The sequence below is a fragment of the Ambystoma mexicanum genome, chromosome 3q (genome assembly GCF_040938575.1).
Source record: "Ambystoma mexicanum isolate Mex_15411 chromosome 3q, UKY_AmexF1_1, whole genome shotgun sequence".
NCBI classification, from domain to species: domain Eukaryota; kingdom Metazoa; phylum Chordata; class Amphibia; order Caudata; family Ambystomatidae; genus Ambystoma; species Ambystoma mexicanum.
The window spans coordinates 546,576,103-546,590,586 of record NC_090926.1 but is presented as its reverse complement, the minus strand read 5'-3'; the positions used below and the strand labels follow the sequence as shown (position 1 = coordinate 546,590,586).

Here is a 14,484-nt window from a genome sequence, read left to right as displayed (position 1 = left end):
ACATACTGTTACTCTGACACAGACACATGATATTTAAACTTTGACATACATGTGGCGCCATACACTATTTTTTAATCTCTAGCGCCATTCCTTTTCTTCACACAATACAGTGTCCAATAACGTTTGCTGTGCGCCATCCTGTCTCATCGCATTAGCTCCAAGGGTTAACTATCACTTGGATAAACATGACATCCATGTTTGGAATTGGACACTCCCAAGCAGGAATGCCCAGAATCCGTGATAACGCGCATGCACCACGTCGTCTCCACCCAGTGAGATCGACGTCGAGTTACGCACGACACAGTACTTCAGGCAGTGGCCCATCACATGATCGTACACCTTGCGACGCAGACAAATCGGGCTGATGGGAGTCAGCTAACATATACACAGTAAACCCTACATCGAATCTGTCTCATGGCAGTTTTTGTTTGCAACCGAGGAACCGGACATGGCTATGCCTTTTGGTACTAGACCATTTACATCTAGTGGTCTGTTTCGGATGCAGAACAGTGAGACTTGCTTCCCCTTTTAGTTCTAGTCGCACGCTGCTCGCGGCCGCTTGCCCAATTGAGCTAACAGCAACTGCCGACTACTTACCCTCGGTGATGCCAGTGCCGCACAGATACTCACAGGCTGCCCCTTAGAGGACGAGACCTTAGACTACCCCAGACGGAATTCCCGTACCAGTTGGAACAAGGTAATTTTGTCTGTTTGTCTGCATTCCAGCAGCGATGCTCTAGAAGCCTAGTTTTACATATTAAGGCTTACGAGCCCCATTAGGCATTTCCATTTCACTGGCTTCTTGTGTACTTTCCCTCAGACTCATTCAGCACCTACTCCCGGTGGGATTCCCCCACGTTTTTGGTGGCCATCATATGACGTCCCGTTTTTCAGCAATGAAAGGCAATTTTCTGCATCAGCTTTAGCGTACCCTAGACTGCTTCAGAACTTCTGCGGCCTCATCCATTGATGGTAAGATACACTTTCAAATCAACCCTTGTGTGCTCTGAGAGAGCCCTGTGCTCCATGTCCCTTTTGTTTTTTTCCTCTCTATCTTCTCCACTAGTTCCCATATATGCAAACTTAACGGGCAATTAGGCTGCCCTTGTGATATACCTTCCTGAAATATTAGTTAAGGTGGGTAGATTGTTGATGTCAGAACAGTCGCACATTGGACATATGGAAACTGACCCTAGTGTCTCCTCTATTGCAGGTGACACGTCAAGCTACCAGTTGTCGTTTCATGGACGCTGCCTCAACTTTGCAATTCTCTGTGTAGTATTTGCAGTGGTGTTCTTGTTGAGAACCTTACAAGTGTTTGTTTGCTTCCTAGTTTGTGTTCCCATTTACGGTTACCTTACCATTTATTCTTGTGTAATTTGCACACTTCAGTGCTCTGTTTTTATCTCAGACAGTCCCTGACGAATTTCCCTGCACCTTTGCACTTTTCTGGAAAGAAACATGTTGGATGTATCTTGTAGATAGCATGTGGATGAATGAATGATGTCAAGAATGACTGGAGTGTTGGATGTAGCTCAAATTGCGGATTTTGCACAGCACATGACACATTTTTGACACCACAGGACTTTATAGGGCTTAGTTTCTGCTCATAAACTGTATTGTACTACTGTCTGTTTCTACGTTGCACAGTCTCTTTAGCGTTGAGTAGACGATCAAGGGCCTCATTACGACCCAGGCGGTAAGTTACCGCCTGGGTCGTACCTTTACCACCATGGCGTAAACAGCGTTTACGCCATGGTGGTTGGCGGACTTACCGCCCCATTCCGAGGTTGGCGGGCGGTAAGTCCCCAATCCCCATTTACCCTTCCCCATTCCCATTTTTGCCCCATAGGGCATAATGGGAGTGGGGAAGGCGTTAATTACGCCACCGTAAATTACGGTGGCGTAATTAACAACAAGGTCCCTTAGCGCCATGGATTTTAACACCTGCTAAAAGCAGGTGTTAAAACCTCCATGGCGCTAAGGGACCTCGGAATCAGGCGGTAAGGGTCGGCGCTGTTTACGCCGCCGTAAACCCCTTACCTCCTGGGTCCTAATGAGGCCCCAAGTCGGACATTTTTCATCTCGTGAATTTACCATATCCGTACTGAGATGTCTAAATCTACTTCAACCTACGTTTTAATATTTTTAATTATGATGTGATCTAGTTTGGTGTATGAATACAATTTTGTACTTTTTTACTTATTTGCATCTGCTCACTAATGTGATTGACTAAGAAGCATTTGCTGTCGTGATATACTGGTACAGTTTAGGCAACCACCTGATCACAATAGAGTGTTTTTGCCCTCCTAACCCTTTGTGTTTGTTGCTAAAGGTGATGTTCCTGTATGAGGATCGGGTAGAAGTGGGCTTTCCACTCCATCAACCTCTTGTTGTTTTTGTTGGGCAGAGTGCATGCCAGGGTGCAGGAGATGATAATGCTTTGAGAGGCTGATTTGATGATTTCTTGGATTTTGTCTATTTTTAAAATTAAAATATGTTGATTCTGTTGCATTTTTCCTGAGTTCCTGGTCGGGTTAGGGGTTGGGTTTAGTACAATGGTTTAGTACTTCAAAGAGGGCTTTGCTCCTGTTAGAGGCTGCTGCGATAGTGGTGGAGTAGTAACTAGCTTTGGCCTTGGTTATCAGAATCCTACGGTTTGCGCAGATATTTGAGGTTGGTGAGATCTCCCACAATATGGTTTTGGTTGTACTGTTTCTCTAGGCAACTGATTAAACGTGTGTTGGAGACTAGCTCAGGGCTGTACCATGGGGCGGATGGTTTGGTCTTGGCCAGCTCGATTTTAGGGGGGCATGAGTATCCACAAGTTTCATAGCAGAGTTGCTGAATAATGCCAGGAGGCCCTAGGCATTGTCTGTGGTGGGGAAGTCTGCAAAGTTTGCTTCTAGGTCATGGGAACATTTTGAATGAGTGGAGTTGAGTGAGGGGGTGTTTAGCCTGACGTTTGTGAGCCATAGTGGAGTGGGTGACTGATAATGGGATGGAGGTGTGGTCAGAACAGTCAAGCGGGATAGGATCTGAACAGGTGATGCAGAGGGAGGATGTGAACACTAAGTCTAGAGTGTTGCCTTTGTTGTGCGTGGGGGGAGAGCACAATTTGCTGAAGGTCCAAGGAAGCAGTCAGTGCAAAAGTGTGCTTCGAGTGTGGTTGTTAGCCTGTAACTCGGTACGTTAAAATCACAGAGACGGACATTATTTGAATGTGCTAATCTGGCAGAGGAGAGTAAATTGGAAATATCCGCAATGAAAGAGTCACTCCTGTGAGGTGGCTTGTAGATGAGGTGGAAGGTGATGGATTCCTTGTGTAATAGAGAGGACCCGGCAGGCAAGTGATTCAAATTAGCCTGTTCTGGGAGATGGGATGATGGAGCATGACCAATCACTCCTGTGGATGTTTGCCACTCCTCCTCATGCTCATCCTAGCAGGTCGGCATGTTGGCTGCAGTATCCTTGTGTTAGGAGGATGTCGAAAACATGTGGGGAGGATGGGGTAGCCATATTTCAGTGATGAACAGGGCATCAAGGTTATTATAGGAGATGAGGTCAGCAATCTCTGCAGGTTGAGCGATTGCTGAGCAAGCATTGACCAACATAAGAGGTGTGTGCATGTGGTCCGTGGGTGTTAGATGGGGTTAAGGGCAATATTGATGATGTTCAATAGGGTAGCTTGATGGGGCTGCCCAGGGCACTTGGCCATTCGATCCCTAGAGAGAGTGGGGCTGGGCTGTGGAGGGAGGAGACACATGGTAATGTTGTTTGGTGAGTAGCAGTAGTAGTGATTAGTTTGTAGGTGATATGTTGGATAGCGGGTCAGCTCCTTAGGCCTATCAGTCCTGAACAGGTGAACTCTTTGTCTTCGCACGTCCCTTTCTGAGGACACCTAAGAAAGAATGATTAAATAGGTGGTGAGCAGAGCAATTTAGTGGCAGGGCCTGGTCATTTGACAAGCATCCTACTCAATTCTGTTTGCCTGTAGCTGGCCTACAGTCCTTAACTAAATGCATGGAAGGCACGAAAACTAGAGGTGTGCGGAGCAGCTGTGTAGCAGGGCCTGGTCATGTGACCAGCAGCCTACTCAATGCTATCTGCCTGAAGTTGACCAACAGTACTTAAGCAGGGGTTTGGAAGGCACAGGAACTGGAGGTGGGCAGAGCAGCTGAATGATGGGTCTGGTCACGTGACCAGCAGCATTCTCAATGCTGTCTACCTGAAGCTGGACTACAATCCTTAAGCAGAGGCTTGGAAGGCATGAAAAATTGAGGTGTATGGAGCAAAAGTGACCAGCAGCCTACCCAATGCTGTCAGGGTACTTACAGACACGTAGCAGGACACAGCAAAGCAAAGGCTCATTGGTGAAGAGGAAAAGGGACTGGTCAATGTCTGTTGTTCACACTTCACATTGTTGTGCTTAACTGGGATGCCCCTGGCTGATGCCACTAGGGAGTTCAGATGAGATGACACATGCTCTTGTCATCTGATCCATCAGTGGTTGGTATCTCTGCTATTGTCCCTGGTGTTGCTACGATGAGGCAATTTCTTCCCGATTGGTGTTCCCAGATCAGCCTTGTAGAGATTAGTGTTGCGGCTAGGTCCTCGTGCTGACACGCGACTCTCCTTGTTATGATTCTATCGAGAGGGTCGAGTGACAGCAGAGACAGTTGGAGATGATGTGTCGAGAGTGGGCTGCAGTCTCCCTCTGGGCTGGGCTCGCTTAATAAAGAAACTTCCACTTACCTGTCGTGTCCCCGAGTTTCTTTCAGTGGCGACAAGGATGCGTTAAGCCATCAAGCGAGCCCAGCCCGCCGCGGGGGAAAGTGAACCGTAACGGAGCGGGAGCGCTCCAGCGTGAGCAGCTCCACAGGAGGCGCCACAGGACAGCAGCTGCAGCCCCCCCCCCTCTCTGAGCAGCAGCCAGTGTTGCCGCTATAGACCTCATGTGGTCTAAGGCTGTCCTGGAAGCGTACTGGGGCATGCACAGCTGTGTTGGGGGGAGACGACCCCTGCTTCGTGTAGGCTCCCAGCAGTTTCGGCACCTGGCGCCCCGCCTTCCAAGAACTGGACTGCGATATCTGCCACAGAGGTGAGGAGGAGGGGGAGGGAGGGGACAGCCAGGACAAGAGCCAGTATAGGAGAACACACGTTGTTGGGGATGAGTTAGAGAACCCTCTCTGGGATATTCATTGGCTGCTTGGCTGCTGTTGACAGGCTTGCAAGCTTCAACTTGAAATTACAACCCCAATCGGCCTGGAAAGGAGTGAGGAAGGAAAGACCAAGTGGTTAGGAAGAGGTCCCTGTAAAGGTGCAGAGGAAGTAAAGAGACAGTTTAAAATAAGGCAGATCAGTGTAAAGTGCAAGTGTTAAGGCTCACCAATGGATGAACTATAAGAAGTTACATATGAACGTGAATCCTCACCCAATCCTTTTTGGAGTGGCATATTTGGGGTATTGACAGGGAAAGCACCCCAGCAGTGTTAGTAACAAGCAAGTGCACCAAGTGCAAATTTTTACAAACATGGCTGCTGCAAGCATGCCCCCACCCCCACCTTTCTCATTGGAACCTGGCACACCAGTTATAAGGTGGGACAGATGGAAGAAGTTATTTGACACCTATTTGGTTGCAATAGGTGGGGAAAACTTCGCACCCGCAAGGAAGGAAGCAATTCTACTGCACAATCTGGGCACAGAAGGTCATAGTGTGTATGATGGGTTGCCAGAGCCTCCACAAGAATGTCATGGAGACGTGGACCAATATTCTGTGGCAGAGAGAAAACTAGAGATACATTTTGAAGTGAAAAAAAACATCACTTTTGAAAGGCATAGATTTTTCCAAAGGTCACAGGATTCGCAAGAGCCTGTAGAGAATGTCATAGCAGCATTGAGGTCTCTGTCATACGTGTGAGTTCGGTGCACTCACAGACTCACTTATATGTGACCAACTAGTTTGCTGCATGAATAACATGAAAATACAAGAAAGACTGTTGTCTAAAGATGTATCATTGGAAATGGCAGTAGAAACAGCTAGAAGCATGGACCAGACACACAAGTATATGTCAACCATGAGGAGTGACAAACAAGAAGGAGAAGTTGCTGCAGTGAGAGGGATAAGAACAACAAACATTAGCAAGGAAGTCAGATGCTACAAGTGTGGCAGCAACCGTCACATATCCACGAGCGCGTTTTGTCCCCCGAGGAATATCTCGTGCTTGAAGTGCAAAAAAAGAGGACATTTTACGAGAGTCTGTCGGGAATCAGGCCAGGTGCAAAACATTTAGTGCAGTGGAAGAGTTCCAGAGCAAGAAGAAAGTCCTGTAGTTCTGCAAGGTAGTCAAGCTAAACATGTGTTGGAAGTATCAGAGTTCTCGCATAAGGGTAGTGCGCCTACGGATGTGTTTCTGATCAATGGGAGGGTGGTCACTATGAAGGTGGATAGCTGTTCACCTTGGACTCTGATGTCGAAATTAACTTTCGAAGGATGTTTGCAAGGAGATGTAAGTCAGTTATTGGAGCATGGAATTGAACCTTATGCTTATGGGAATGTGTGAATTCAAGTTCTAGGAAAATTTCAAGCATCCATAAAATACAAGGGCAGGAGCTGTGATTCGGACATCTTTGTCACGCAAGAAGGTTCTTCCCTTTTAGGTTGGGGTGAACAGCGCAAATTGGGAATTAGAATCCAAGCAAATGCAGAAGAACCAGTGACGATTGCTGAGGTCAGAGACAAGTGGGACAAAGAGTTTCCAATGGTGTTCCGAGAGGAGTTGGGAATGCTAAAGGGATTTGAACATGAGATCCGGTTAAAGGCTGGGGCGATCCCAAAGGTGCATAAGGTGAGGCCCGTGCCTCATGTCCTCAGCGATAAACTAAAAGGAGAAATTGATGCATTGTTGCAGAAGGGGATCATAGAAAGATCTGAGAGTTCAGAGTGGTTGTCCCCAGTGGTGGTTGCGGCAAAATCGAGCAGAGAGATAAGGCTATGTGTAGATTTAAGAGACCTCAACAGGAGTATCCTCATAGACAGACATCCTCTGCCCTTGATTGGAGAAAAGTTATCGACACTGACCGATGCAAAGATATTTTCAGTGATAAACCTCTCTCAAGCATATCACCAGGTTCCGTTGAAGGAAGATTGTCAGCATCTAACTGCATTTATAACAACGTTTGGAACCTTTAAGTATTGTAGGATGCCGTTTGGCCTGGCCTCGGCAGCGGCAGTGTTCCAAAGAATAATGGAGACTATGATGGATGGAGTACAAAATATTGTAGTGTTTCAGGATGACGTGTTAATTTATGCTAACTCTAAAAGTGAACATGATATAGTGTTGAGTAAGGTTTTATGCGGGTTGGCAGAAGCTGGGTTGACTGTAAAAAGGAGCAAATGCAGGATTGCGGTTGATAGTGTGGAGTATCTTGGGCATGAGATTGATAAGGAAGGGGTGCGGCCAAAAAAGTGTTTGGTGAGGGCTGTGAGGTGTGCGCCAGTACCGACCGATTAAGACCAGGTGAGGTCTTTTTTAGGATTGGCCGAATATTATCATAAATTTGTTAAGGATTTTGCAATGGTGTCTGCGCCCTTAAGGATGTTGCTCAAAAAAGGGTCAAAGTTTGTGTGGTCTCCGGAGTGTGGTGAAGCGTTTGATAGCATTAAAGAAGGGATAAGCAATGCACCCTCAATTGATCCCAAGGACAAGAATGTTCTAGTTGTGGATGTGAGTGCTTTGGGTTTGGGTGCTTCTTTGGTACAATATGATAAGAACAATAATGAAAGAGTCATAGCGTTTGCTTCAAGGGCGCTAAGGGATGCAGAGTGTAAATACTCAGTGATTGAGCGAGAAACTTTAGCAATGTCTTGGGCGGTTGATCACTTTAGGTATTTTTTGTGGGGCAGAAAGTTTGTGGTTAGATCGGACCATGGTACAATTGTTTGAAAGTGGAAGGTGGGCTTTGGGGTCCCCCAAGATTAGCGGGTGGGGTTTAGGTCTTCAAAATTATAATTTTGATGTCAGTTACCTACCGGGAAAGAAAAATGTAGTGTCGTATTGCCTATCCAGGCTACCATTAGGAGGGGAAGTGGAGGTCAAGAGTGTGGAAGAGGAAGAGTCGGTAGTAGCGGAAGTGGATGGTGCTGTAGGACAGGAAAAATGGTTATATGAGGAAGGTTTGGACAATGACCTTAAGTTGATCAAAGAGTGGACTGTGAAAGGATGGCCAGATAAGAAAATGTTGGACAGGAAGTTTGATGTCTGGTGCGAGGTCAAAGATGATTTGAATATTTTTGAGGACAGGTTAAGGAGGGGACGTTGTGTGGTTCCTCCGGAAACAATTAGGACCATCTTAGTTGAACTTGCTCACCAGGGGCACCCAGGGGAGGGAGCCATGAAAAGAAAATTAAGGCAAAGTTATTGGTGGCCAGGTATTGACAAGATGGCGGAAAAACAGGTAAAGTATTGTATGGCATGTCAGACAAGTGATAAGAGCAAGGTCACAAGAGAGACACCGTTGATCCCTAATGTTATTCCTGATCAGCCATGGACCAAGTTGGCAGTAGATATCACGGGCCCAATTTTGGGGTTAGGTGAAGGTTCTTGTTTGTAGTGGTGGATTTTCATTCGAAATGGATAGAGTGGGACGCTGTCAAGGAGGTCACTGCCAAGGATTTAATTGTGTTTCTGGAGAAAGTTTTTCTTAAGGCAGGTGTACCCTCTGAGTTAGGGTCAGATAATGGGGTGCAATTTGTATCGGAAGCAATGAAGATATTTTTGAGTGGTTATGGTATAAAACACATTAGAACAGCGTTATATCATCCAAGGGCTAACGGTCTTGTAGAGAGAGTGAACAGGTATTTGAAAGGGGGTATACAATTGGCAATGAGGTTAAAACAGCAATGAAGAGATGCGTTGAACATGTTGACATGGAATTATGTAACAACGCTGCATTCGGTAATGGGCGTCTCTCCCTTTGTGTCTATTAAGGGGAGAGAACCATGGACGAGACTTTGCCCAGGGTGGCTAGGAATGGCGAAGGTTGTTCAGGTGGATAGGGACCAGATAATGAGGCATATTGGCTTAAGTCAGGAGAAAAATAAGGAACTGTTTGACACAAGAGAAAGAGTGAAGGATCGAGAGTGGTTTGTTGGTAATATGGTCTATATCAAAAATCCTAGATTGGTAAATAAATGTGTGGAGAGTACATTTCTGGGGCCGAAGAAGATATGTGCGGTGAGGAAGAGTGTGGTCATTCTGGAAGGAGGAGAAGCATTGTCAAAAAGAAGACTTGCTAGGGCTTGGGATATGAAGGAGGATGGTGAGCTAGGAGGCTCACGTGCAGAAAGGAAGGGAGGTAATGGGGTCAATAGGCATGATTGTTTTGCTGAGGGTGCTCATAGGTCAAGATCAAAGCCTGCTTGGTTGAGTGACTATGTATACTAAGAAATGTCACTTGTAGTTGTAAGTGGCACAGTGGGAGGATTTACACATTTTGGCAATTTGCCGGGGTTGTGGGTCCAACAAATGTGATTTGGATTTAATTACACAAGCACATTATTTACTGTTTTACAATATTTCTTTGTATTTGGTTGTTTTTAGATGTGAAATTGTTAGGCGAAATTGTACAGTTTACAATTACGCAGTTGTTGTGGTTGTATGTTTAAGTTTTCTCATCTTGCTCTTTGGGGGAGGGAGATATGTAACGATTAGTGTTGCGGCTAGGGTCTCGTGCTGACACGCAACTCTCCTTGTTATGATTTTATCGAGAGGGTCGCGTGACAGCAGAGACAGTTGGCTGCGGTCTCCCTCTGGGCTGGACTCGCTTAATAAAGAAACTTCCACTTACCTGCCGTGTCCCCGAGTTTCTTTCAAGCCTCTTGTAGCTTTCAGCTGACGATTGGGCTGTTCCAAGATGGCCACATGAAGTGATGTCACAGATCCAAGTTGGCCACGGGAAGTGATGTCAACGATCCAAGATTGCTGCTGGAAGTGAAGTTCCAGAGTGTATAGCCAAAAATCAGAAGGGATGACACATGCTCTTCGCACCAGATCGCCTAGTCCATCAGTGGTTGTCTTATATGGGACATTGGGTCTCATTACGACCCTGGTGTTAAGGGTTTAAAGGCGCCGTAAAAGGTGTCGGCGCCGTTAAACCCTTAACGCCTAATTACGAGGTCCCTTTGCGGGACCCGACCTTAACGGCTGGTTTTTCCAGCCGTTAAAGTAGAGACCCTCAAAGGGACTTTGGTGCTAATAACGGTACTGCAATTTGCGGTACCGTTATTAGCGCCTTCCCCATTCCCATTGAGCCCTATGGGGCAAAAATGGGAATGAGGAAGGGCCATGGCGGCATGGGGAATTACCGCCCCGCCAACCTTGGAATGGGTGGTAATTCCCCATTCTGCCATGGTGGACACCGGCATGGACCATGGTGCTAATAGCACCATGGTCCTCCGCCTGGGTCGTTATGAGGCCCATTGATGCATTTTAGGCATTACTTCAATGTGTTTGATGTATTTGTTTTGTAGTGTGAACTGACCTGAGTTACTTCTAGAAGATCACAATTCTGGCACTTCAGAGCAATTAGTCACTGCCAGGTGAAGTGATGTGCCCAGGATCAAACATTTTTGTCAAGGAGAAAATCTGAAATATGCGCCCTGATATCATGTTTGCGTAATCTCCAATTAACAGCATAATCCACATGAATATGAATGTAAAAGAAGTTGGTTAATACGTTATGTATATTGCAGGATGCAAAGAAATCCATTTTGTATGAGAGAGGAATTAGAGCAGCAAGTACAAATAATATGACTGGCACCTTTATCGATTACGCTGCACACCAGCAAACCTACCGAAAGATGCACCACTCTTTCATCAAATGTAACGCTGTCTAACACCAATTTACTGCCACCAATTATATTAACTGTAAGTAATGAGAAGGGTTTTGGCTTGAAAGAAGTGTCGCTCATGCTCGCAAGCATAATGCATTAGAAGGTTAATTGGATAATACATCAGCCTTTGACTCCTGTGTAGGAATCAGCGTTCCTTATGATTCAAAACGTAAATCTGATAAGCAGTAGTGAACTCATGGATTGCTATCTAAACGACAGATTGCAAACTACTTGAGACATTTTTGCTTCAAAATCCTTTTCCTTCACATTAATACATTGCTGTCTATGTATCGTGGGCTTGCATGGTAATATCCTAATTCTGGGGAACACGTTGATGTATTATTATTACCCCTGAACTACTTAAAAAATCAAATGTCCTTATCATCACAGATTGTTAGTACAGTGTGTGCCCACCGGAAATGGTGGGCGATGGTTCTTTGTGTGCAGTGTGAAAGTCAGTGAGTGCTGATAACTTTCCACAATTCCTACTGTTCAGAATTATTATTGTTCCGGGCCCCACGTATAATTCCCATAGAAGCTGAAACTCCTCCAGGGTCAGTCGCTTCTCCAAGCAACGAGTTGGGGGTAGATCTATTTCCACGGCTGGGGCTTGCCTCTGGGACAGCCTCCCTGCCTCTGTGAAACTTGGGGAGAACCATTTTCGGTTCCAGAAGCACCTCAAGACCTTCCACTTTGCTTCTACCTTTGCCCTTCCTCTCCCCTGCTGATCTGCACGTTCTCAATGTCACTGGGCCTAGTAAGATCGTTGTTTTTTCCTCCCTTGTTCCTCTCCATTGCCTCGGCGCACTCTGAAACACTTGCGCATGAGCGCGATACAAATAAATTATCATATCATATGTGTCAGTGGATTCTGTGCAGTTTTACAAAACCTCACAAAGGTAAAACAACTCCATGCTTCACACGGAAAATCTATTTACGGTAGAAAAACTACCTATACACGTTGTTGATGCTTCTTAAATAGCCATTTCTATCACTAGAAATAATACGAGTTACTATTGGGAAATGTAAGGATACTTAATGTATTGAAATCATTGTAAGATATGTAATTGTTAAATTACATGTAAGAATGCTCAATTTGGGTAAACATCTGAGTCAGACATGCCAACAGTTTAACCAGTAATCTACAGTCTGTACCTAGACCACAGCAGTGAGCATTCAACTTACTCCGCTATCTGAGGGGTATACTAACAACTTGCATTACATTCTGCTGTGCCCCAGAATCTCCATTAATGCCAAAAAGAAATGCATGTTGAGTTCTCCGTTCTTCAGCTCTACCCTTCAGGTCAGGCAGTACAAGTAATCTACCTTTGATGGTATCAGCCGCCAGTCCTGCAGCAGGAGGCTGCCTGTCACTGGCCACTGGCACTGGCTTTGTGAACAGGGGTTGTAATAGCAGTGACAGGGGCAGCAAAAGGATTGCCAGGGGTATCCTTGGTACCCCTGGCAATCACCAAATGCAGGGGTGCACTGGGAACCAAAAGAGGCCCTGGAAATAATGGTCAAAGTGGCCCCAAATAACACATTTTCAGGAAGCAGAATGCTTTTCCTCATAGAAAATGTACAAATTAAATAGCTTACCACACAAAAGAGGCCCGAATGCGGAGGTCTACCGGGAAATATCCAGAGTCCCCTGTAGGCCAGTCCACTCCTGCCGAAATGACCCCCATGGTGACCTCACACCGCAGCAACTCAAACCAAAATTCATACAAAAGCTACTGACAAAATACTTCTTCTGGTGGACTGTGGGGTTGTTTTGGTCTTGTGAGGGTATTTGGGCTGGGGCAGAATGACACCAGGTGAGCCTATGGACGACCAGTATTGCTCAGGCGACTTGGGCAATGATTGCACATGGTAGGATGACAAGCATGAAAAAACTAGCCTACAGAAATTAATTAAAAGAATAAGATAAAGCAGACATTGTTTTTATTCTGTAGTAATTGAAAAGGCTAACAGTTGTTGATGGAGGGGGGACAGAAAAGCAGCAGTGGATGTCAAGGGTGTTCCAACGTGTGCCTGTCTAGCATTGTTACACAGGACACCAACCCTTGTCTAAACTCACTGTGCAGATAAATGCTGCTCTAGCGTTGATCAGTGTTAATGTCACACAACAGGTGAGCCCGTGAAACTGTTTCTGGTGAGGGAATTAAAAAGTGTTGTTGGATGTAAAGAGCCATCAATCTATGAGGCACAAACCTGCTAGACGGGTGCATGATCTAATGCCTACAGTATTCATGCTTTTGCTCAATTTGTTAAAATAAAATAGATTAAAAAAACACAGGCCAATAAAAGACATTGCTGACTTAATTTCTAGCAATGAACTGCACTTCATGCCAATTACCGAGACTTGGTTGCATCAGGCAGCAAGCCCAGCATTATCACTAGCCATCCCAGATGGCTACTCAATAATAAGGAAAGATAAAGAGGCCAGCAAAGGAGGCAGAGTAGAAGTCATTGCTAAAACGTCCCTAGGCCTCAGAGCCTAGCCCGCTGCCAGCCCCACATCAACGCAGCTACTATCTGTCAAGATCCCCCTATCAGCAACCCAAACCATCCTAATGCACCTCATCTACCGCCCCCAGGTTATACCTCCTCTTTCGCGGAAGATATCTCTGATCTACTGACTAATAACACTAAACCAGGATCGCAAATAATCCTTCTTGGTGAATTTAACTTAGGTCTCTCTGATCCTAACGATCTCAATGCCTCATCCCTGGAAAACACCATTTCCCAGCTCGGCTTTAACCACTGTGTCACGACCCTGACAAACAATAAAGGAAGGACATTGGACTGGTTGGCAGACTTCAACTGCTCTACCGCCATCCTTCAAAACGCCCCCACCGCATGGTCTGATCATCATTTCATTTCCTTTCCCATCCAGGGGAATGTACCTACCACTCCAACTCCCCACATTGCCCCGCAAGTCCTCGCCAGAAACAACCGAAACTTAACGCTCCAAAGCGTTCATCCTTTGATCCAGAAGGTCCTAGACCCAGCCAACTTCAAGAACTTGGACTCAAACAAACTATTTGACCTATTCAATAGCACACTGGAGGCTGCTGTGAACTGCATCACCCCCATTAAACTAACCAAAGCCAAACCAATATCCCACCTCAACAAATGGTTTAGACCTGAACTAAAAATCCTCCGGAATGCCAAAAGAGTGGCAGAATCCATTAAGAAAATCACCTAACCGCACTAACAAGGCGCTGTTCACGTGAGCTGCTGCATTTTACAAATCTGCTATCCTCAACGCAAAAAAGGAAACCTATGACAACCATATTTTCAATGCCAAATCTAAGACTAAAGAGTTCTTCAGTATTCTCAGGGAACCTGAGTCCCCAGCACCGCCATCGGAAACCTGTGTGAAAGACGCAATCTGGTGCGCTAACAGAAAGCACTTGCAGACAAAATTGCTATGCTCCAATCTAAAATTGAGCCAAAAAAGAACAGCTTAGTCAAGAACGCCAACCCCACCTACCCTCCGCCTACTAACACCCCCAACTGCCCAACCTTCTCCTTCTCACCGGTCTCAGCCAATGAAGTGGAAAAGATCATTAAACGCCTCAAAC

The 14,484-nt window shown here is 45.8% G+C and overlaps 1 long non-coding RNA gene across 1 annotated transcript; it reads left to right on the top strand.

Moving 5' to 3' along the window:
* The first annotated feature begins 321 nt into the window (after positions 1 to 321).
* LOC138582727 (uncharacterized) lies at positions 322 to 9,848 on the top strand. Its single transcript, XR_011305065.1, has 3 exons — positions 322 to 697; positions 821 to 972; positions 1,214 to 9,848. It is a non-coding gene; the product is annotated as an uncharacterized lncRNA (long non-coding RNA).
* Positions 9,849 to 14,484: the final 4,636 nt, after the last annotated feature.